Source organism: Rhinolophus hipposideros (genome assembly GCF_964194185.1).
Source record: "Rhinolophus hipposideros genome assembly, chromosome: 8".
NCBI lineage: Eukaryota > Metazoa > Chordata > Mammalia > Chiroptera > Rhinolophidae > Rhinolophus > Rhinolophus hipposideros.
Genome location: NC_138054.1, coordinates 4537766 through 4559708, shown reverse-complemented (window position 1 = coordinate 4559708; position 21943 = coordinate 4537766). Strand labels below are relative to the sequence as shown.

General features: G+C 42.6%; 1 long non-coding RNA gene and 1 pseudogene across 2 annotated transcripts in view; one reads left to right on the top strand and one right to left on the bottom strand.

Moving 5' to 3' along the window:
- The window catches only part of LOC308501247, a 42779-nt gene that overhangs the window by 12169 nt on the left and 8667 nt on the right, over nucleotides 1-21943 (bottom strand). The gene's annotated exons all lie outside the window — the stretch shown is intronic.
- LOC308500539 (small ribosomal subunit protein eS6-like) lies at nucleotides 6547-7579 on the top strand (annotated as a pseudogene). The gene is made up of 2 exons: nucleotides 6547-6649; nucleotides 6898-7579. The product of its transcript is annotated as a small ribosomal subunit protein eS6-like (transcript).

Below are 21943 nucleotides of genomic sequence, written 5' to 3'. Positions count from 1 at the left end.
CAAGATATTGGTAGGGTTGGTTCCTTCTCAGGGCTGTGAGGGAAGGATCTGTTCCAGGTCTCTCTCCTTGGCTTGCAGATGGCCATCTTCATGTTCATGTGTTTCTCTGTGCCCAAATCTCCCTTTTTTATAAGGACAACAGCCATATTGTATTAGGGCCCACCCTAATGACCTCATTCTAACTTGATTTCCTCTGTAAAGACCCTATCTCCAAATTAGGTCGCCCTTTGGAGTACTTGGGGTTAGGACTTGAATAGATGAATTTAGAGGGATATAATTCAGCCCATAACAGTGAGCAGTGGACAGATACCCAAGGGAGACACTGAAAGGCATCATCTTGGACGGTCCCTTTAAACTTCAATATGCCCACGAGTCATCTGTGTATCTTAGTTCATGCAGATACTGATTCATTTGGTCTCGGGTGGGCCTTAGGATTCTGTGTTTCTGAAATGAATGGCCAGATACGGCTGATCCAGGAACCACACTGAGTACTGAGGGAGTAGGTTCTCTCCCCAGGCTCTGCTCGCCTCTCGAAGAGGACTCGCTGATCCAAAGGGCAGACTGTTCTCAAGAGTTCCCGAGTTCCATGACCAAGGCAGAAGTTCTTAACCTTTGCAGGACATTACAACCACCCAGAGAACTTGAGAAAAGTCCTCGTGGTCCCACCTTTCAAGATTCAGATTAGCAGGCCTGGAATAGGCCTCAATAATTTTAAAAAGCTCCCAGGTATCTCTACCACTGCTTTCAGGTATCCTTTCCACAGGTCATATATTTACATTTTAACAGATATACTTGTTTAAAATGTGACCATAACACATTTAGGGTAATGAAGTTAGTGAGAACTTCAACACCAATTTCAATGGTGGGAAAATATTTGTGGACAGACAAGTCTTTTATTCTTCAAATAACAGAAGAATGAGGTCATTTTAATGTTTTGTAAGATCATCCTTTCCAGACAGTATAGGAGGTTGAGAATGAGCTATAATGTCAGTTCCCTGATTTGGAACACAGAAATGTACTCATTCTCCAAGAATGCACTGAGTTGTTTTCAAGGCAAGAACTAGCTCCCACACTATACAACACCTGTAATCTTCACGAGACAGGAAATAGTCTTTCCGTTGGTGGTGCTTTAGCAGAACGAGGATGTCTGCATGGGAATGGGCCTTGTGCCACCAGTCCTTTGGGACTGTGACCCAGGAGGACATTCCCAAAACAGGGGGTTGAAAATCAACAACTATATCTATAGGAAAGTTACCCTATGTGGGAATGGAGTGCTGGCAATGAAGACAAGAGGCTGAGATCGGTCAAAACAGGAGAATGGCATTTCAGTGATACTATATAGAAGAGTGGTTTCTTTAATCACATAGAATTTAAAAAACAAAACAAGAATGAAATGTGCCCCTATTGAAGTTTTATTTTTCTCTTTGTGCAAGTGGATGATGATGACATGTGAGCACTAAGTCCTAAATAGTGTATTATTTAAAACGTGTGTCGCACATTGTACAGCAACTGCCTACTACTGATGACTCTTCCCCTCCCCGACCATAAATCCCTTCTTGTAAAGCCTGTGTTGTCTTCATCAAAGACTCTCCAGTGTCAAGCAGGATGCCTGGCACATCACAGGCATGACAGATTAGATACAAGGAGGGCGGGGTGTCTGTAGGATTTGCCCTTGGCTCTACCCCCGTACCAGGCACAGAAAGGAGTTCAGCAAGTATATAGTGAATGAGCACCAGGTCATTGAGCACTCGAAAGTCGAGTTCTTGCTACCCAAAGGCACGCCCTATGATTTTTCAGATTGTTTCATTTGCCCTGATTGATGCCCCTTTAGCAGGAGGAAGGATGGGACAGGTCAGAGATGGTGGCCGTAAGACATATAGAGGGTGAGGCATCATTGACCTCTAACTTCACTCTTGCCCTGTGATAGACTGGACTCCAGCAGCCCAGCCACCTACTTTCCAATCCACCACTGAGCTCTGAGAGCCAGGAATCCAAGCTGTCTTTCTATAGAGTGGCGTTTCTTCAGAAGATGACTAAGGTGTTCTTGTCGACAGCTCCTCTGTCTCACACGTGCTTCCCAGACAATCCTGTCCTGATGTTCCCAGCATTGCCCTCAAGTGACCCTGAAAGCTGCCTTTTTTCCAAATGAGAAGACCCAGCACATTTTTGTCACTGGCAGGCACCCTCGGACCAGGAGTGTACATCCTAAATATCATAGATTTAAAATAGCACAGCAGATATTTTGGAAGCTGATTAGTAACCTGATGTTTGCTCAGCTCAGCTGCCTAAATTGAAATCTATTCATATCAATCAACTAGTACAAATATCTCCTGGGAGTTTGCGATTCTTCTTGGTCAAAAGAAACACAAAGTGGTCCATACCAGGAAGCAGTTGCCTCCTTTCCAGGGGAGGTAGGAGGAATGCTGAGGAGCTAAGTGCTTCATTGTGCAACATGGGTGATGAAGGGAACAGGAGTTGAGAGGTGGGAAGATGACTGGGGACGGGAGTAGGTGGAGAAGGTGGGGTTGGAACTTAAGCAAATAAATGGGGCACAGAAAGGGGGAAGCATGGTATGAGGGTGATTGGGGGAGCAAAGTTGCAGAGGTGGGGAGGGCGTGATGTCTCAGAGCACCACAGACAGGGATGTTGTTCTGCCTAGACCGAAGGCGTGTGCTGGGACTACTTGTCAGCTGGGGTGGGGCCAGACGCCAGGGGACACAGAAAGAAAGCCTTGATGCGGCTAATTCAGAGAGATCAACTTGCTTAGCAGGCTGGACAGGAAGCAGAGGCTGCCGGGACACCAAGCAGGGAGGCACATGGCAGGCACAAGTTGCTGCAGGCCTGGGCTGGGGCGGCAGGATGGGGATGGGAAAGAAAGGACAACTCCAAGGTAAGAATGACAGGACGCTGTAACAGACTGGATGCGAAGAGGAAAGAAGCGAGAGACTTTCAGGCCCGGGAGCTAAGAGAGGTAAAAAGTTTAGGGCAAAGTTTAGTGGCATAAGAGTTAGCTGGAGAGCTTTTCTCTTTTTTTCTTTTATAAAAAAAATTAATAAAAAAATTATTTTTATCAGTTTTTTAAATTGTGGTAAGATATACTCATACGTAACATAAAATCTGCCTTTTTAACCATTTTAGTGTACCGTTTAGTAGCATTAAGTACATTCACATTTTTGTGTAGCCATCACCACCATCCATCCACAGAACTTTTTCATCTTCCTAAAGTAAAACACTGTACCTATTAAACAACTCCCATTCCTCCTCCCCCTAGTCCCTGGCACCTACCATTCTACTTTCTGTCTCTATGAACATGACAACCCTAGGAACCTCATATAAGTGGAATTATTCAGTATTTGTCCTTTTGTGACTGGCTTAGTTCACTGAACATGATGTCATCAAGGTTCATCCATGTTGTAGCATGTGTCAGAATGTCCTTCCTTGTTAAAATTGAATAACATTCCATTGTATATATAGACCACATTATGTTTATCTATCATCTGTGGATGGACACTTGGGTTGCTTCCACCTTTTGGCTATTGTGAGTAATACTACAATGAACATGAGGGTGAAAATATGTGTTCAAGTTCTTGCTTTCAATTTCTCTCTGTCCTCTTGCATTTTACCATAAGAAACCAAGTCACTTCTTAAACATTTTGCTTAGAAATCTCCTCAGCTAAATATCCAATTTTCTTGCTTGCAAGTTTTATCTTCCACAAAACACTAGAACACAGTTCAACCAAGTTCTTTTGCTACTTTATAATAAGGATTGTCTTTCCTCCAGTTTCCAATAACACATTCTTCATTTTTGTCTGAGACTTCATAAAAATGGCCTTTAACATCCATATTTCTATTGACATTCTGTTCCTGATGATAAGTGTAGTCTCTGAGACAATAAAGACTTCTTCTCCAGCTCTCTTGTTTTCTTCCTGAGTTCTCACCAGAATAACTTTTAACATCCATGTATCTCCCAATAGTCACTTTAGTGCACACAGTCTAGGATTTTTCTAGCATGCACCTCAAAGCTCCTCCATCTCTACTCATTACCCAGTTCCACAGCCACTTCCACATTTTTACGTATTTGTTACAGTAGCACCTCACTTCTCAGTACTAAAATCTGTATTAGTCAGGTCAGGCTGCCATAATAAAACACCACAGACTATATGGCTTAAACAATAGAAATTTATTTTCTTACAGTTCTGGAGGCTAGAAGTCCTAGATCAAGGTGCTGGCACATTCAGTTCCTGGGAAGAGCTCTTTCCTGGCTTGCTGACGGCCAGCTTCTTGCTGCATCGTCACATGGTCTCTTCTCTGTGCTCATGTGGTCAGAGAGAGAAAGAGATATTTCTGGTGTCTCTTCCTCTTCTTATAAGGACACCAGTTGTAGCGGATTAGGGTCCCAGTTTCATGACTTCATTTAGTCTTAATTACCTCCTTAAAGATCCCATCTTCAAATGTAGTCACATTGGGGATTAGGACTTCAATAGATGAGATTTGTTCCACAATTCAGTCCACAATAGCATCTGTCCCATGGGCCTCTGTTTAGGTGGCTGTGATATCATGGAATGAGCACTAGACCTCAGTCAGGTCAACTTTTGCTCCCATCATAGCCCTTCCTCTTTGGGAAACCATTTAACAACTATGGGTCTCAGTATTGTCATGCGGAGGAGGGACATAACCTTTCCTTGGAGTGGTACAAAGAGTTACATCCAGTCATGGAGGAGAAGGCATTTTAGTGCCCTGAACACCTAAGGAATTCCTAGTTATAGCCTTCCAGACCTCCTAAGTGGTCCAACAGTCAAGCAACCAAAGCGCAGCTCCATCCTCATTCCTGGGTGCACACCCTTCATACTGACTTCTTGCCTGCTAGGAAGTGTGGGAGAAGTACCATCCTCTTTGTTGGTTTTTGTTTTAGAAAGGAGATCGGAGATTGAGGATAACAAATATTGTGTTCTAAGAGATTCTCAGCTGTGTTCAGTCTCAGCATGGCTTGATAAGTGGTGGGGTCTGCCTCGGGCATAAGGGGAGGGGCAGACTTAGCTCAGACTACCTGGGGTTCTGGGGTCAGTCACTGGGCTCATGTTTTTCAGTTTTCTAGGCTCTCAGTAACCCTACTACCACTCTCCAGTATGTGGATATGTTGTTCAAGCATTCAGAATCACAACTTCAGAAGGCAGAAATAACTACCTAATAATTAAACCAAAAACAACCATCCTATCAATTCTCAGTATTCATAGAAATGAGCATAGTTCCTTACACTAAGTGAACATTTCATGAGTGGATTCCTGCACACATGCATGAAACATTGCTAAGGAAGCATTGCTAGACTTCATGTCTTAAACATCATGCCCTGCATGACAAAGCAAATGAACAGGAGACCACCACACATCACCTTAAACAAGACAAATATATAAGATAATTAACAAACCTGTAAGCAGACTTACCTATGATTACATGCTTCTCACTTCTGTATGCTCTAACAGCACTTTTTCATTCTGTCATTTAGCACTTCCCATGAGGTGTTATAATTACATGATTCTACTTTGTCTCTCTCACTAGACAATGAAATCCCTGAGGGCAAGGAGCACCTCTTATTAATCTCTGTTTTGCCAAAGCTGGGCACACAATCTCCTGCATTGTTAAAGTTGTATGCCAGGACTCAAGATAAACAAGGAGGGGTGTTGTCAAGCTCCCAGAGCCAGAGCTGCCAGTGATGACTTCCTTTTTTGTTCCTTTCTCCCATATCTCATCACCTAAGGGTACCAAAGCAGGCACCACTTGATTTATTTTAGTCTCTGTGTTTGCGGACGCATACATTAGTTGGCTTTTTTAAAAAAAGAGGTTGCTATTCAAAAGACTGGAATTAGATGTTATGTTGGATGCTTACAGAACTAATTATGGGATTAGAAAAATGCCCTTACCCGGAATAGGAATTGTGACGCTTCCTATTTTTTAATGTAAAACATGAAGTAAGCATAATTCACTGTCATTTTTAATGTCCTGGTACATTTCAGAGATTCATTTAAGATAAATGATTTTCAAATGCCTGATCTGTCTGGTTTGAAAGCCTCTATGGAATTAATGTGCTATAATATATTCAGATCATTTTAAATCCAGCCCCTGCTTTGCTGCTTTGATATTTGTTTTTCATTGCCATCACTGATGGAAGTACAAGTTCACATAAATAGGACCTTGCTAATGGGATGTTTTCTACCCCCGCCATTCATTCAAATGCTCATTTTCTGGTTCAACCCAGATGAGCAGAGAGGTTCCAAGATAAGCCACTGGAAATGTTTATTGTGACCCACATGTAGTGAGGTGGGACAGAGATGGAGGTGTGTAAAAGTGTGTGTGTGTGTGTGTGTGTGTGTGTGCACGCGCGCGCATGCTCAGTTTCAGATAACGTAGATATACACAGAGGAGAGATTTTGAAATCTGTTAAATATAATGGAGAAATGTTTTCTAAATAAATACACATAGTTAAAACTCTAGACAAGTGAAAACAATGATTTAAAAATATATACATTAAAAAGTCATTCTTGTCTTTTTCGTGTCACCTCGGAGGCAGTGGGCTGCTTCAGGATGAAGCTGAACATCTCTTTCCCAGCCACTGGCTGCCAGAAACTCATTGAACGATGAAAGCAAACTTCGTGTATTTTACATTACATTCCCCATACTGTATCTCATATCTTCATGACTATATTATGTCTACTAATTTGCACTTTCTAATCTCTTCACCAATCCAATCAACAATGTTGTAAATATTATGTAAGATGCCAGATGGGCACTGGACTTATCAGGAGATCACTTCATAGACTGTGTAGATGCCTGACTAATGCGCTGTACACCTGAAGCTGATGTAGAATAATTTTTTAAATAAAATTATAAACAAAAACAAACCTTCATATCTTTCATGAGAAGCGTGTGGCCACAGAAGTTGCTGCTGACACTCTGGGTGAAGAATGGAAGGGTTTTGTGGTTCGAATCAGTGGTGGGAATGACAAACAAGGTTTCCCCATGAAGCAGGGTGTCTTGACCCATGGCTGTGTCCACCTGCTCCTGAGTAAGGGGCATTCCTGTTACAGGCCAAGGAGGACTGGAGACAGAAAGTGCAAATCTCTTCGGGGTTGCATTGTGGATGCCAATCTGAGTGTTCTCAACTTTGTCATTGTTATAAAAGGGGAGAAAAGTATCCCTGGTCTAACCGATACTACTGTGCCCTTGTCGCCTGGGGCCCAAAAGAGCTTGCTGAATCGGCAAACTTTTCAGTCTCTTTAAAGAAGACAATATCAGCCAATATATTGTGAGAAAGCCGCTAAACAAAGAAGGTAAGAAACCTAGGACCAAAGCACCCAAAATTCAGCATCTTGTTACTCCGTCTGTCCTGCAACACAAACATCAGCGTATTTCTCTGAAGAAACAGCAGACTAAGAAAAATAAGGAAGAGGCCACAGAATATACTAAACTTTTGGTCAAGAAAATGAAGGAGGCCAAAGGAAAACACCAGGAACAGATGGCCAAGAGACATAGGCTATCCCGTCTGAGAGCTTCTACCTCTAAGTCCGAGACCAGTCAAAAATAAGATTTTCTAAGAATAACAAATACGATCAGACATCAAAAAAAAAGTCATTCTCCCACTTTTTATTTAGTAGTGTCTGGTATGTCTCTCCAACATTCCTTTATGCAAATATTGATATATTTTATTTTCCCCATAAAAGTAAGATTATAAAGGAGAAATGTTAATTGCAGATTACATTTGTTATGTACTTACAGAATGCTCTAAGTGCTCATTTAATCCTCAAATCAATTCTAAGAGGTATTATTATAATACCCATTTTATACATGCAGAAACTGAGGCAAATACAAACTGAGTTAAGTGACTTGAATCAGACAGTGTTGAAGCTCCTAACCTCTACATCCTTGCCGCTCAGGCAGAGAAAAATGTACAGAATCAAATAAACCATGGCTTCTCAGTTCTAGAAGACAGACTAAGGAGGTTCCTGGAACATGAGGGGCAGAGCGGCAGAGCGTTCCCAGCCTAAGAGCCACAGCGGAGTTGTCTCAGCGTCTGTGAGGAAACCTGTGCTATCTGAGGCATGTCCAGGGTGTGGTAGAAATGCAGATCACCCTGAGTGGTCCTTCTGTCTACTCCAGAATGAAATCCAAGCCCACTGGAGTGTCAGGTCTAGGTAGCAGTGACTTTGTGTGCTCAACACCTAGTATAGTCTCTCCCGTTTGAGATGCTGAATGAATCCGTTAAAAGAAAAAAATGATTGAAAACCATTATGGCCCAGATGTTGGGCTAGAATGGTGGGGATACAGAAGCGAACAGGACATGCTCTGCTTCGAGGAGTCTATAATCTAGAGAACATAAGCAGGCACACAGGGTGCTAGAATGCAGTGTTATGGATGTTGCAATGATGGTACATGCACATGGGGTACCGAGGACGGCCACTGTGTCTCCCAAGAAGTTGCAGGTATATGGGTAAGAAAGAAATTTCACCCAGATAATTCATCTGAACAGAACGTGTGTGAAGGGTTAGAGAAAACAACAAGGGGGGTTGTTATCATGAAAAAATTTATTTGGCCGTTGTCTTCAGTTCCTGGCACACAATTCCTAAAACCTTTGGCATCTCCTGAATATAAGAGTATTTTTGTTATTTATGATGAGTTATTTTTGACCATACCTGAGTTTGTGTTAATGAGGTTACTCTTAGTGGGTCCCTAGACAGCTTTAGGATGCGGCTAATCGACAGAGGAACCACCATGTGATTAGAGGGCTGGAATTTTTGGCCCCACTCTCTGAGCTCTTGAGAGAGGAGAGAGCCTAGAGATTGAGTTCACTCACTAATAGCCAATGATTTAATCAATTATTTCTAAGTAATGAAACTTCCATAAAAACTCTGAACAATGAGGTTCAGGGGAACTTCTTGGTCACTGAACATATTGATGTACCAGGGGGGTGGTGTACCCCCCTCTATAGGGACAGAAGTTCCTGCACTTGGGACCTCCACAGACCTTGCCCTAGGCATCTCTTCCATTTGGCTGTTCCTGTGTGGCCCAGAAATGGGCAACGCACTTAAGAACCAAAAGATTCAGAAATAAAGTGGACAACACCAACACTTGCCTTTATTTTTATTGTGAAGAATTTACCAGTCCTTTAGAGAAAAAGAGATCAAACATGACCACATCTAAGCAATACTACTGCCAAAGATACCATTATATTAATAGTTAAGAAAATAGTTAAGAAAACTGCAGTCAGAAAAACGGCACCCACAACGTCATATTAGCTCTTCTCAACCAATTCCTCTTGTTTGCAAGATCCTGAGTTAAGGAGCACATTTTTATCATTTCCTAAACAAGATATATTATAAAAAAGCACAAACAACAATAGAAAGAGATTGGCAAAATTGATTGCATCAAAATGTAATACTTCCATGTAACAAAAGCCACCATAAGCAAAGTTAAAACCAATAGCAACAAAAAAACAGGCTGGGAGAAGATATTTGCAATGCATACAAGTGATAGAGGATTAGTATCTAGCATACATAAAAATCCTTCCAAATCACTGTTTTTAAGAATGAACAACTGGAAACAACCTAAGTCTTCATCAATAGGGAAATGGATGAATAAACTGTAATAAATTCATAGGAATAATACCAAAATAGCTCAAAATAAATGTACTATGTCTCCAAAAATCAAGCAGTACAGACTGTGAAAACATAAAATTGAGAAAAGATGTAAGTTCCAGCAAACTGCATGAAGTGTAATTTATAGAAAATACAAAGCATCACTAAATATTAATTATTTACACATACACATGTGAAAATGTAAAAGCATGATGGAATAAACACCAGGTCACAAGAGGCGTCCTGCTGAGGAAAGGGTGGGGGTCCGGTGAGGGAGGAGCATAACGGAGTTTCTACCATATCTTTAAAAAGCCTGAAGGAGAAGAGTCAACATTTGTAATATCTAGATGGTACATGCTTACATCATTCTCTGTACTTTTCTATATGTTTGAATTATTTCAAAAGGAGAGGGGCTCTCCAGGCACCCTGAGTCCCTCTCTGAGCCCCAGCCACACTGAGCTACTTTTTGATCCCTAAATGGTCTGGTAACCCTCTTTTCCTCTTCAAAGTGGGGTCAGCCAACAGTGGATCACGTGACAGCTTCTTAGAAATGCAGATTCTCAGGCCCCACCCGGATCCACAGATTCAGAATCTGCAATTTAACGAGCTTCGGGTAATTCCTACCATGTTTCCTCGAAAATAAGACTGGGTCTTATATTAATTCTTGCTCCAAAAGACATATTAGGGCTTATGTTCAGGGGATGTCATCCTGAAAAATCATGCTAGGGCTTATTTTCCGGTGAGGTCTTATTTTCTGAGAAACATGGTATGTACATTACAGTCTGAGCAGGTTCATGAAATTGCTGCCTCTGTCCCTCTGCTCACTGTCCTTATTACCCAGCTAACTCCTAAAGCTCCATCCAATGTACCGGGTTGCCTGTTCTAAGATTTCTCTGAACCCCCGTCTAACTCAGGAGTCATCTACGTATGCCACCTACTTTTCTCAAAACAGGCAGCGTTATCGTTATAGGCTAACTGGACTGTGAATTCCTCATCAGTCCCTATAGCTTTGGGGCAGCTGTCCTATCACAGTATATGATACATGGCATAAGTTCAGTGAATGTTGTATGTATGGATGACCAAAAAGCCACATTTTTAGATATCAGTAAGGCCATCATCTATACTAAACTGTTTATCCAAGTAATGGGAGTGTTGGGTTCTGGAACACTTTAATACATGGAATTGCTTACTTACCGTCTTTTTAAGTTCTAAATCCAAAATAAATTAAACTTACTTTAAAATGATCCACTTTTTAAACTGGGCACGTTTAAAATTTTGTAACAAAGTGCTGTTTTTATGGCACATCCTTGTGAATTGATGTAAAAGATATCTCTACTTCAGGAACTCTTAATCCTTTGAGAAGTCTTGGCACCATTTCAAAGCCTGATGAAAGATGTGGACCTTCTCCCTAGATAAATGCACACAGTTATATATCCACAAACCCCAAATAAAGAGCTTCTGCCCTAACGTGGACAGGCTGTATGTGATCCCCTTACCTTGCATTGTTTGTAGTTTTCCACTGTACCACAGAAACAAAAATGCATCCGTTGGAACCTTCGACAGCAACGTGATTTATTTTGCTAATAAAATAATTTCAGCAACCCACCCAAAATTATGACCATTTTAAAAACTCTTACTGTCACTGGCTGGTAAAGTGATGTTTTGATGATCTTAAGTTTGAATTAATCCCAGTTTCCACCTCTAGGTGTAGAAGAAAAGAAGTCACTGTGAGACTCAACATTTACTGGTCAGAGGCCATCACGGAGGAGGAATGACCCAGTTCTGTCCTCAGTTACCTGGACCAAACAGTATTTTATCAAGTGGCTTTTCTTTTTCTTAAGATAGATAAAAAGGCCTTAAGTAGCAGTCAGAAAAGCAGTGGAAATGTTTTATTCTATTTGCAAGCACCATCAATCTACCACATGGTTTAAGCATAATAAACAAGAAGCACCGAAGGAATCAAGAGATGGATGAGCGCCTGCATAAGCCCCTGGTGATGTAAGAAGCCTGAATCATGAGGTCAGACTCCCCCAAAATGGTACTCATTTGTCTCAAAGAAAAGCCCAACAACCACCCAAGTGACTCCCAATCCTCTCCAGCAGTAGTTATCTCCCTGATATTCAGTCATTGAAACTGAGAGTACTTTAGTGGTAGAAGAATAACTTAATAATGAGTATTTGCAGTTTTTAACTTTGCAAAACTCTCTCACTTGTGTTGGTCTAGCATTTTAATTATCTTTTCAGAAAGAAAGAGAAACTTCTTCCTCCACTCAGCCACAAAGCCCCCTGAGAAATCCACATAGCCATGACACGCACCCACAGAAACCACGAACCTGTGCGGCTCTGAATGACTGCTAAGTCGTGGGAGCCTAGGCTGTCTGCTGCCTTGTTTGTGTGGAGCTCTAAGATGTTTGTGAAATGAGTCCCTGGAAACATAAGTCAGCCCTTCCTAGACTGAGTGCTGAGTCAGAGGTTGATTGAAAAAAGACATAGAAATATAAAAAAGGCTTAGAAATTTCAAGCAGGATAGAGTTCATAAGGGGCTAGCTTTTCCAGAAGAATTGCCTCTCTTTTGTGGACTCAAATAGTAATTAAGTTCCGGAGATAAAGTGAAACTTTGAATGGGTAATATTTTTATTTTGGATTTTTAAGTCACTTTAAATATTGCATTATTTTTTTTTTCGTTTTTTTTTTTTAAAGCCAACTTCATCAAAATAATAGAATTTAAAAAAAATGGAATTTGCTTCCACCTTTGGCTGGTTAACTAAATTAAGTGGCATTAACAGGAGAGTCAATGTGGTCCTAGTGGGATAGCTGGTTTTGCCTTGTTTTATTCATCTCTTCATCCAGACCCTACTAGGTACAAAATAGGAAGGATACCCAGTTGGATCCTCAGAGAGCTTAAAGTTTCAGGAAGGGACTCCAAGAGAGCCTCTTGTAATACACTGAAGCTGTCTGCTTACAGAGAGGTCAAGTTGGAGAATGATCAGGAAAAATGCCCTGTTGGTTGTGTGTCAATAGTTCTATGATTGATCATAAGGTATTCTACACAAATTCCTTTTCTAGAGAGGCAGTGCCGAGGATTTATTAACTGGGAATCAGAAGAAGTGAGCTCCAGTCCCCGATTAGCCACTGATGATGAACTCTTTAATTTGGGTCAAAGAATTCAATTTCCCCGGCCTCAGTTTCCTCTCCCAGAAAAATAAAGGTTTGAAAAATCAAAGTAGATGATTAGAGTTTCCATTTAGCTTCATTATTTGTTTTCATTCAAAAATGGTATTTTCCTGCCCAGGAAAGGGAGAAATTATGAAATTTTTGTTGTCTTGGAAGAAAACCAGTTGTAGTGCACTGACAAATACACAAATACCAAGTTCAACCCTTAACAAGCTGTTTCTTCCCCTCTTATACTTTAACCAACAACCACTGGACCGTAAGGTTGCTATTAAAACAAATGAAAGGACCCACTCCTCTTCGGCCTGGGCAGAAGTACAGAGCCTATTTGCAAAGCTACATAAAGGCCTTAATTAGTGTTAGTTCACACTTAGGTTTAATACAAAATAGCATCTCTTAGCAACAAAGAACTTCAAACAGTAAGGCTGCATTCCAGTGCAGACACTACTGGAAGCAAGTGAGGAATCAACTTGAAGGGAAAATGAGAGACTTTGGGATGGAGTCCAGAAGTGGTAAGACTTGGTAATCAGAAGAGGAAGAGAGGCCACCCAAAGTATGTTCCATCTAAATGGTTGACTAGCATGTTAATCTGAAGTAACTGAAGGTCTCTATCGAACTTGAGGAAGGTGCATTCGTGTGGAAAATTGCCAAATCAGGATCAGTACGATTTCACACGCTGAGATTTAATTAGGTGGGAAAATGAACAGGATACCCATCACATGGTTACTCCTCCGAAAGGAGGAGATATAAAAAGTGGAGAAGAGAGAGCCCAGTGCAACAGTTAGAAAGCTACGCCTCTCTGAGTGAAAGCACATATGAAACATACCTTGCTATGGAGGACATATAGGCTAGAAATGATTTAAATTCTTCCCCCATTCCTCTTGGAGTTTGGACACATTGTTACTCCTATTAAATGAAAATGTGATGGATAAATGCTCAGCAAAGATCAAAAAGGGGTGGTGTTTTAAAGTGGGCATAGAGAAGAAAGAAGAAAGCTCTTTAATAGCTAGTCAAAGCCTAATCGCACATTGCCTGGTGACCAGGATGGCGGGTTACCTCCCCTCAAAAGCTTTTGTGGGGACAGAACCCAAGAAAGCATTTTCCAGGCTCTCAGCCTCACATAGAAAGGTGCTGGCTCGGGTGGTAAATGGCCATCAACTGTGATTGGCTGGCCATCAGCTGTGGCTAGTTGGCCGTCAGCTGTAACCCATAAGCCATTGGCCACTAATATAACTGCTGGGGCTACGCTAGCAGAAAAAATGGGGGCTAGCAAGAAGATGGTGGCTGAGCCAGCAAGCGGTGCAGTGAGGGTTGCGAACAGTGTGGCTCCTGCTTCCTGTGTTTCCAACCCAGCCACCAGTGAGACTATACTGGTGTGACTCCCCTACCTATGGCTCCGTGGGTGTTCTTGTTTGGCCTCACCATGTCCCGCGTTCTTATGTGGGGAGCGGGACCAGAGACCTCGCAGGCCGCCCCGCATGACATATGGCGCAGTCGGCAGGATACGGTGCTGGCCGAAGTTCTCCAAAAAGCGGTGGAGCAGTTTGTGCCTATGAAAGCCCTATCTCAGGAAGACCAGGAGGAGCAACTGCTGGAGAGCTGGACCCCCGTGGAGTGGTGGAAAGATGTGGATGGTTCCCCAACCAGCAGAGGCCGGAGAAAATGAAGGTTGTTGCTGCCCTGTGAGCTGGGAAGTGCTTGCTGAGGCAGCCCGGATGCAGGACTTGTAGTCCCAGGAGGAAAAGCTTGCTGAGTCCTCCTTGGGCGATGAGGGTGAGGTCAAGGTCGTCCCTCACCCCCAGGACAGCCCTTGTGAATGACTATGGACTAGGGGGAATTGCCTTCTATCCTTGATTTAATGGACAGCTTGACTGTTTGGGAACATACCACCATGTAGTGGAATTGGCTGATGTTTGCTTTTGTGTCTTGACCGGCCGCCATCGAGAATATGTAAGCACCTTGACTGTGAGCTGCTGTTGTTCCAGCACAGTACCTTGAGAAGTCTAGAGAGAGTGGCAGTGCCCTGAGAGCCCTGGCTGAGCCCAGGAAGTCTGGCTGTGCCCAGAGAGAGTGGCAATGCCCTGAGAAGCCTGGGGAGACTAGTGGTACCTTAAGAAATCCAGGAAGTCTGGCTGTGCCCAGAAGTACTGGGGTGGTGCCCTGAGAAACCCTGGCTGTGCCCAGAGAGCCTGGCTGTGTCCAGGATATTGCATTCACCTCCAGGCTCCTCGCACAGGGACCCTCGCAGAAGACGCTTGTCATGTAGATTGTGAGGTGAGACCCTGGAGGGGTGGAGTGTGGGGACAGAGCCCCAGAAAGCATTTTCCAGGCTCTCAGCCTCACATAGAAAGGTGCTGGCTCAGGTAGTAAATGGCCTCACCATGTCCCGCGTTCTTATGTGGGGAGCGGGACCAGAGACCCCGCAGGCCACCCTGCATGACAGCTTTCATGTGCTCAGAGAAAACAATTATCTTCAGAGCCACTTCAACGACAACAAAAGCACATCTTACTCCTTATTTTATAGTCCCAGGTCATTTTAAGCCCCAAATGATATTTCTCAGTTTAATGTCTTAAACTTGGTTTCAACTGACTTTTACCCACTTTTCTTAAAGTCAAGAATGTAAAAAAATATTTACAGTTGAGAATGTTCAAAAGAAGGTGCTACAAACTCCAAATGTAATTTCAGAAAGAGAGGGCCGAAAAGGTTTGAATAATAAATAGCAGCACCTTTTTCATGAGTCTATTGGCTTCTGTTGGAAAAGGAGAAATTTGTATGTACACATTCGGGCCTGCTCATTTTAAAATATCTATTTCTATTTGAAAAGTCTCATTGATAGCAAGGCATTAAGGTCATTTTTCAATAAACTAGGTAGGAAAAAAAGGCAAAGACATATAAATGGAAATCACAGGAAATGGAGTAGAGATTCTCCCTGCTTGGATTGTTTCTGCAGAAAGCTTCTCCCAGGATCTAGAGAATCATACCTGGCTTCCTTGAAGACGCAAAGCAACTCCAGCTGCAGCCAGAGATGGTGAATTCCTATGAGTCCTCAAACGAAAGGTGAGGGATTGAAGTCATTCACCTGTGTTTCTGGTTAATTTCACTTCAAGCAAGCGGAGTTTTCTAAGTATTTCACACCAAGAAGACAGCAGACATAGAATTTTATATTCTAGAGTCTTTTCAGTGGGAAAATATTTCTGAACCCAAAACAAAATGGTATCAGGCAAATTTATAAGAAGACTTCCCTGTCTAGAGTTCTGTTTTGTTCATTAGTTAATGGTTAATGCTGAAATTATCTCCCTATGTAAATAATCTCGGGAGAGCGCAAGGACTCAGAGGTGTCTCCCAGGAGGGCAGTGGGTGACAGTGCCGGCCTGAGAACCTCTAAGCGGGCATGTTCTTGTAAGGAAGCAATCTGGGGTTTGTCGTGTGGGGGACCCTGCTCGCTGCGCCATGTGTCACGCGGGGCGGCCTGCGAGGTCTCAGCTCCCGCTCCCCACATAAGAACGCAGGACATGGTGAGGCCAAAAAGGAACACCCACAGAGCCATAGATACGGGAGTCATACCACTATATTCTCGCTGGCAGCTGGGTTGGAAACACAGGAAGCAGGAGCCACACTGTCTGCAACCTGCTGTCTACTTCTCTGCAATCCACAAGCCGCACTTCGCCATGCTAATTGCAATCCACGCTTGCCAGCTCAGCCACCATCTTCTTGCTAGCCCCCATTTTTTTGTTAGTGAAGCCATGGCAATTATATTAGTGGCCAATGGCTCACTGGTTACAGCTGTGGCTCTCTGGTTACTAGCCACAGCTGATGGCCATCCAGTCACAGTTGATGGCCATTTACTACCTGAGCCAGCACCTTTCTATGTAAGGCCGAGAGCCTGGAAACTGCTTTCTGGGGCTCTGTTCACTCAGGGTTTCCTAAGGTCATTGGTGTCAGAGCAGAGAGGAAGCCTGGTCCTGAAGCAAAGGCATTTTCAGGGGTCAAGGAAGCCTACTGGGCAGGAGTTTCTGTTGAGAGGACAAGACAAGAAAGGGGCAGCAGCCTTGCAGCTGGGGATGTGTCCTGGCAGATCTTGGATATTTGCCCACTTGAATCAGAAAGGCCTGTGGGGATTCCCTGCTTTGCTGAGCTCCTTTCTCCCAGAACAGGGTGCTTACTGAGTGATTAGAACACTGAGCTCTGGCATGACCTGATCTGAGTTAGAGTTTGGAGTCCTGGTTCTTATTCTACGTGCCCTTGAGCAAGTTACTTAACATCTTTAAAACTTGCTTTCCTCATCTCCAAAATGGTGCAATGGTACCTCCTTCATAGATGTATAGGGTACCTTAAGTGAGGTAATATATATGGAAAGGTATTTGAGTGCTCAAGGAATGATAGCTGTGGTCATTATGATTATTAGGAATGTGTCACATTTCTGGTTCCATCAGAGATGCAGACAGATATGTTTACATAGGACAGGACAAGCAGTATGAGGTGGAGCCAGGACCTAGTATTAGCTCTGCCCAGTGGATAATATTGGGGCAGGGAACAAGGATTGCTCCTAGTGGGGTTGGGTTGGGTGGACAAGCCACCGCTCAGGGTGTGACAGGCCAACACTCTAGATGTTTATTTAGCCTAGTAGACAAGATGGAAGACTGGCTCACCTGCCCCTGGGCAAAGTGAGGCAACTAGAGATTCGGGACAATACACAGAGATCTGGGCCAGCAAGCATTCACTCACAGAAAGTCTGACCACAGGCAACAAACTCAAGCTCTGTATCTATCTGACTCTACTGTAGAATTATTTAGCAGAGCTAATGCAATGAAATGTCCACTGGGTATTGCAACCTCTTTCATCTATTTGATTGCTATTGCAATCTGCCCCTGAGTTGGTAGTGATGAAGAATCCAATAAGCTCAATATAGATATTTTGAGTGCTTGGAGTCAAGATGACCACTTCTGGTAGCACCTAAATAATATAGGATATTATGTAATTGTTTATACTTCCAAGTTCCCTTTGTTCACATTATTTCATTTGTTCCTCACAGCAACCGTATGTGATAGGCAGATAAGGCATGTGTTATGATTATTCCCATTTTATAGATGAGGAAAGTAAGGCTCACAGAAATGATATGACCTGTTCAAGCTGTGGATAAAAAAAGGGTTCTATGGAAAGTCACCTCACAGTGTGATCTGATCATGAATTCCTAACTGGGTAGTCACACGCCAGGCAGATAACTTCCTTAGTAAATGGTTTATCTTTGCCTTAAGTAAGCCCTGTCCATTGTTTCTGTGTATCTAGGTTAACACATCACTGAAATATCAGAAGTAACACTGATAGTTGAGATCCTCCTCCCTGGCATATGTTGTCAGTTTGGCTCAAATAAACCCTTATAAAAAATTCTCTACAGGTTTGGACACTTCTTATGTCAGTAAAGCTTACATACTAGAAGGTTGTGAGGTCTGGCCAAGAAGTCAGGAAGTCTGACTTTAGATTTTCTGCTTTCTTCACTAGACCCGACCAAATGCATCTTTGAGCTTGAAGCTTTTGTCTCCAAGGACTTCTGCTTTGCTGACTAGAGGCAAGCCCTGAAATGAGGTTTCCTGTGTAAGGAATCAGGCAAGGGGTGGGGCTTTCAATGTCCCACGCTCACCTGTCACACGTTGGGGGGGGGGGGAGACTGAATTCCCAGGGATTTCTTGCTGACTTGGAAAATCAGCTCAAGTGATCCAAGAGCAATGCTTTGAACAAAAGCCCAAGTTGGAGCTGACGGAAATAAAAGCCCCTTGAAACTGGCCTCCGATCCTCAGCCCCCAGACCTCCAAGCAGTAATAGTTCAAAGGGGCCTGAGGGATTTGGACAAAGCACTGACTCATCTTCTATGGTCATTTTTGCCAGGAGGGCTTCGGAAAGTCCTGCATCCCAATCACCGAATAATGGGTCATGTTGACAGCGCCCCCACTCTTCATTTAGATGAAAGATGGAGTTTAGGTAACTTGGAGTCATTGGTGCTCTCATCGATAGTAGTTAACTCTAAGTTATTCGCTGAGTTTTCCTCAAAAGTGGAGGATTCTTTCCTGACATAGTTTGTAACTAATGCCTTATCTATTTTCTCTTTCAGATTAGGGACCCCAAATGACACCTGTATTTTTAAAAATCTAGAATTTGTGCATCATTTCTAACAAGAACACTGGAAATGGACATCCTTGTTCCTCCTTCTGGTAACTGTGCCTGGGAAATTTTGCTACTCCACTTTCAGTTATCATGGTTCACACTAGGCTAAGGCCACTTCCATGCCATGTGGACCAAGCCTGGCCAATCAGAGCATCACAGCCCAGGAGCCACAAGGATAGGTTGAAAAATAATATATAACCAAGCCAGCAACAGTCAGAGCCAATGAGATTGGTTGTGCTATTTTTGGAGCTTTCAGAGAAGAGGTATTCTCTTTCTGCCAGAGCCGCCAGGGGTGAGCAGAGGAAACACCAACAGAGCCTGAGAATGAAGGTAACAGAGAAGAAAGCAAACGCAAGAGGTGGAGACACACCAGAATTCAGCCATTCAACCTTTAATCTTTTTGGTTCCATAAGCTAATAAAGTCCCTTTTTGGCATAACTCAGTTTGCCTTGGGTTTTCTGTGAGTTTTCATATAAAAATACTAATACTCTCACAGTGTTGGTAATATCCTATAGATTTCTTGCTATGTAAGCAAGTATGAGACCATGATATGCTGCCTAAAATAAGTCAATTTTCAGATACTGACATGTAAAGTGTTCACTTTAGCTTTACAGTGCCTAACCAGCAAATTCTGTGCAATCTCCCCATTGTCACTTGTGTCCTCAGAGAATACAGGCATTATCCTATTTTCTTAAGAATGTAAGCTGTTCCATGCTAGCTCAGATGATGCTCTATCCAGCCTGGGCTTTTTGTTAAATAGTGGCCCTAAGGACAATTTTTGTGGGTTGGTGTCCCAAAAGGTATCATTTTCAAAAAGGGAGATATGACTTACCATATAACCCACCAATCCTACTCCTAACTATTTACCCTAGAGAAGTGAAAACGTATGTCTACACAAAGAACTGTATATGAAGGTTCACAGCAGCTTTATTCAAAATAGCCTGAAACTGAAAACAACACAATGCCTAGTAACAGGACAATGGATAACAAGTTCTAGCATATTCATACAGGAACACTACTCAGCAATACGTAAAATGGAACAAAATGCTGATAGTACATGCAACAACATGTGTATGAATCTCACGAGCACTATGCTGAGTAAAAGAAGCCAGACACAAGACAGCATGTGCTGCCTAGTTCCATTTATTCTAAGTTCTAGAAAAAGAAAAACGAATCTATAGTGAGAAAAAGCAGAGCAGTAGTTGCCTAGAGTGGTATGTGGGGTAGACTGGCTGCAAAGAGACACAACAGAACTCTTTTCGGTGAGTAAAATGTATCTTGATTGGGGTGATAGTTTGATGTGTGACAGGTGTACACACCACTGAACTGTAATTTAAAATGTGTGTACGTAAAATATGAAGTCATTTTTAAAAGTGGGGTATTTCCCTAGGATTTTTTTTAACTTCCTTTCAAAACTCATAATGTTTATTTTTAAAATAGTCTTTTGAAAGCACAGTTTTTTCCTTTCTATGTTCTTCCCTACTGTGAGTTTCTTCCCTGAAAGTCCCCTTTACTACTCACATAAAACAATTCACTTCTGGTCACCAAATATGTGGGGGTTTCCCTCACATTAAGCGATTCTCTGATACCAACTGGGTGTCCTACAATTTAACTCGATTCTGACACTAGACCGCGAGACAGTGTCAGATCCCACTAGACTACCCCTCCACTCACACACTTCAAATGGCAATTGCAAGCTCAGGTTGTCACCTGTGCTTCTGACCAACCAGCTACAGATGGGAGGTTCCAAGGACCTGCCTTGGTGGGTTCGGTTAATTTGCTAGAAAAGCTCGCAGAACTCAGGGAAATGAGTTTCTTACTTGCATTTACCCGTTTGTTAAAGGATATGATAAAGGATACAGATGAACCGTCAGATGAAGAGATACATAGGTCTGGGAGGGTCCCGAGTGCAGGAGCTTCTGTCCCTGTGGAGTCGCGGTGTGTCACCCTCCCAGTGTGGATGTGGTCACCGACACGGAAGCTCTCTGAGCCCCCTACTATAGGGATTTTATGGGGGCTTCCTCACATAGGTGTGATCAAGTATCAACTCCATTCCCAGCCACCTCCTCTCTCCGGGAGCTTTCAGTCATAGCTAGTCTTTCTGGTGACTAGAAGAAGCCATCCAGGAGCCCATCTAGTGTCACCTCATTAGGACAAATGATGTTTCTGGTGCTCTTATCACTTCAAGGGTTTTAGGAGCTCTGTGCAGGGAACTGGGGTCAGAGGGCACATATATACATATACATATACATACATACATACATATATATGTATGTGTGTCTGCATGTGTGTGTGTATGTATACACACACCGGGAATGCCAAAAATAATGTATATAAGTGGACACTTTGGTCAGTGTTGCTCAAGCAGTAGTTTGCTGTAATCAGAAGCATCTGGACACTGAAGGTAACCACTTTGAGCACCTCTTGAAATTGCAGGAGTTAAACGTGACTTGTATTCATCTTTTGCTATTGGTATATATTGAATATTACAATTTTAATACAGTTTTTTCCTTTCGTAAAATGTGTATACATATTTGGCACCGTGTGTGTGTGTTTCTTATTATTTCAAAAATAGTATCAAATTTTATTCTATAAACCCTATAATTAAATCATATCATAGACATGCCATTAGGTCCATCCATAAACTTTGCCAAACGTGCAATTCTCATTACTATCTTTGTGTCTTCATCCCTGCTGTTCCTTCGACTTGGAATACACTTTCCCCTCTTCCCTCCTTAGCAAAACCCTATATGTCATCCCATTCTTCGTTAATTCATTAATTCATTCCACAAATATTTGAGTGCCAGGGCCTGTGACAAGCAGGGAGGCTCCTGAGACATATAAATCAGGGGACCTGTCCTTTGAGGACATACACTAGAAAATGGAGTTTCACTTGAAAGCCCTTCGATTTATATTCCCAGCATTTTCTGGCTGACAAAAAGACTGTCACAGCTGGTTAACCTGAAGGCTACAGCCCGCTCTATTAT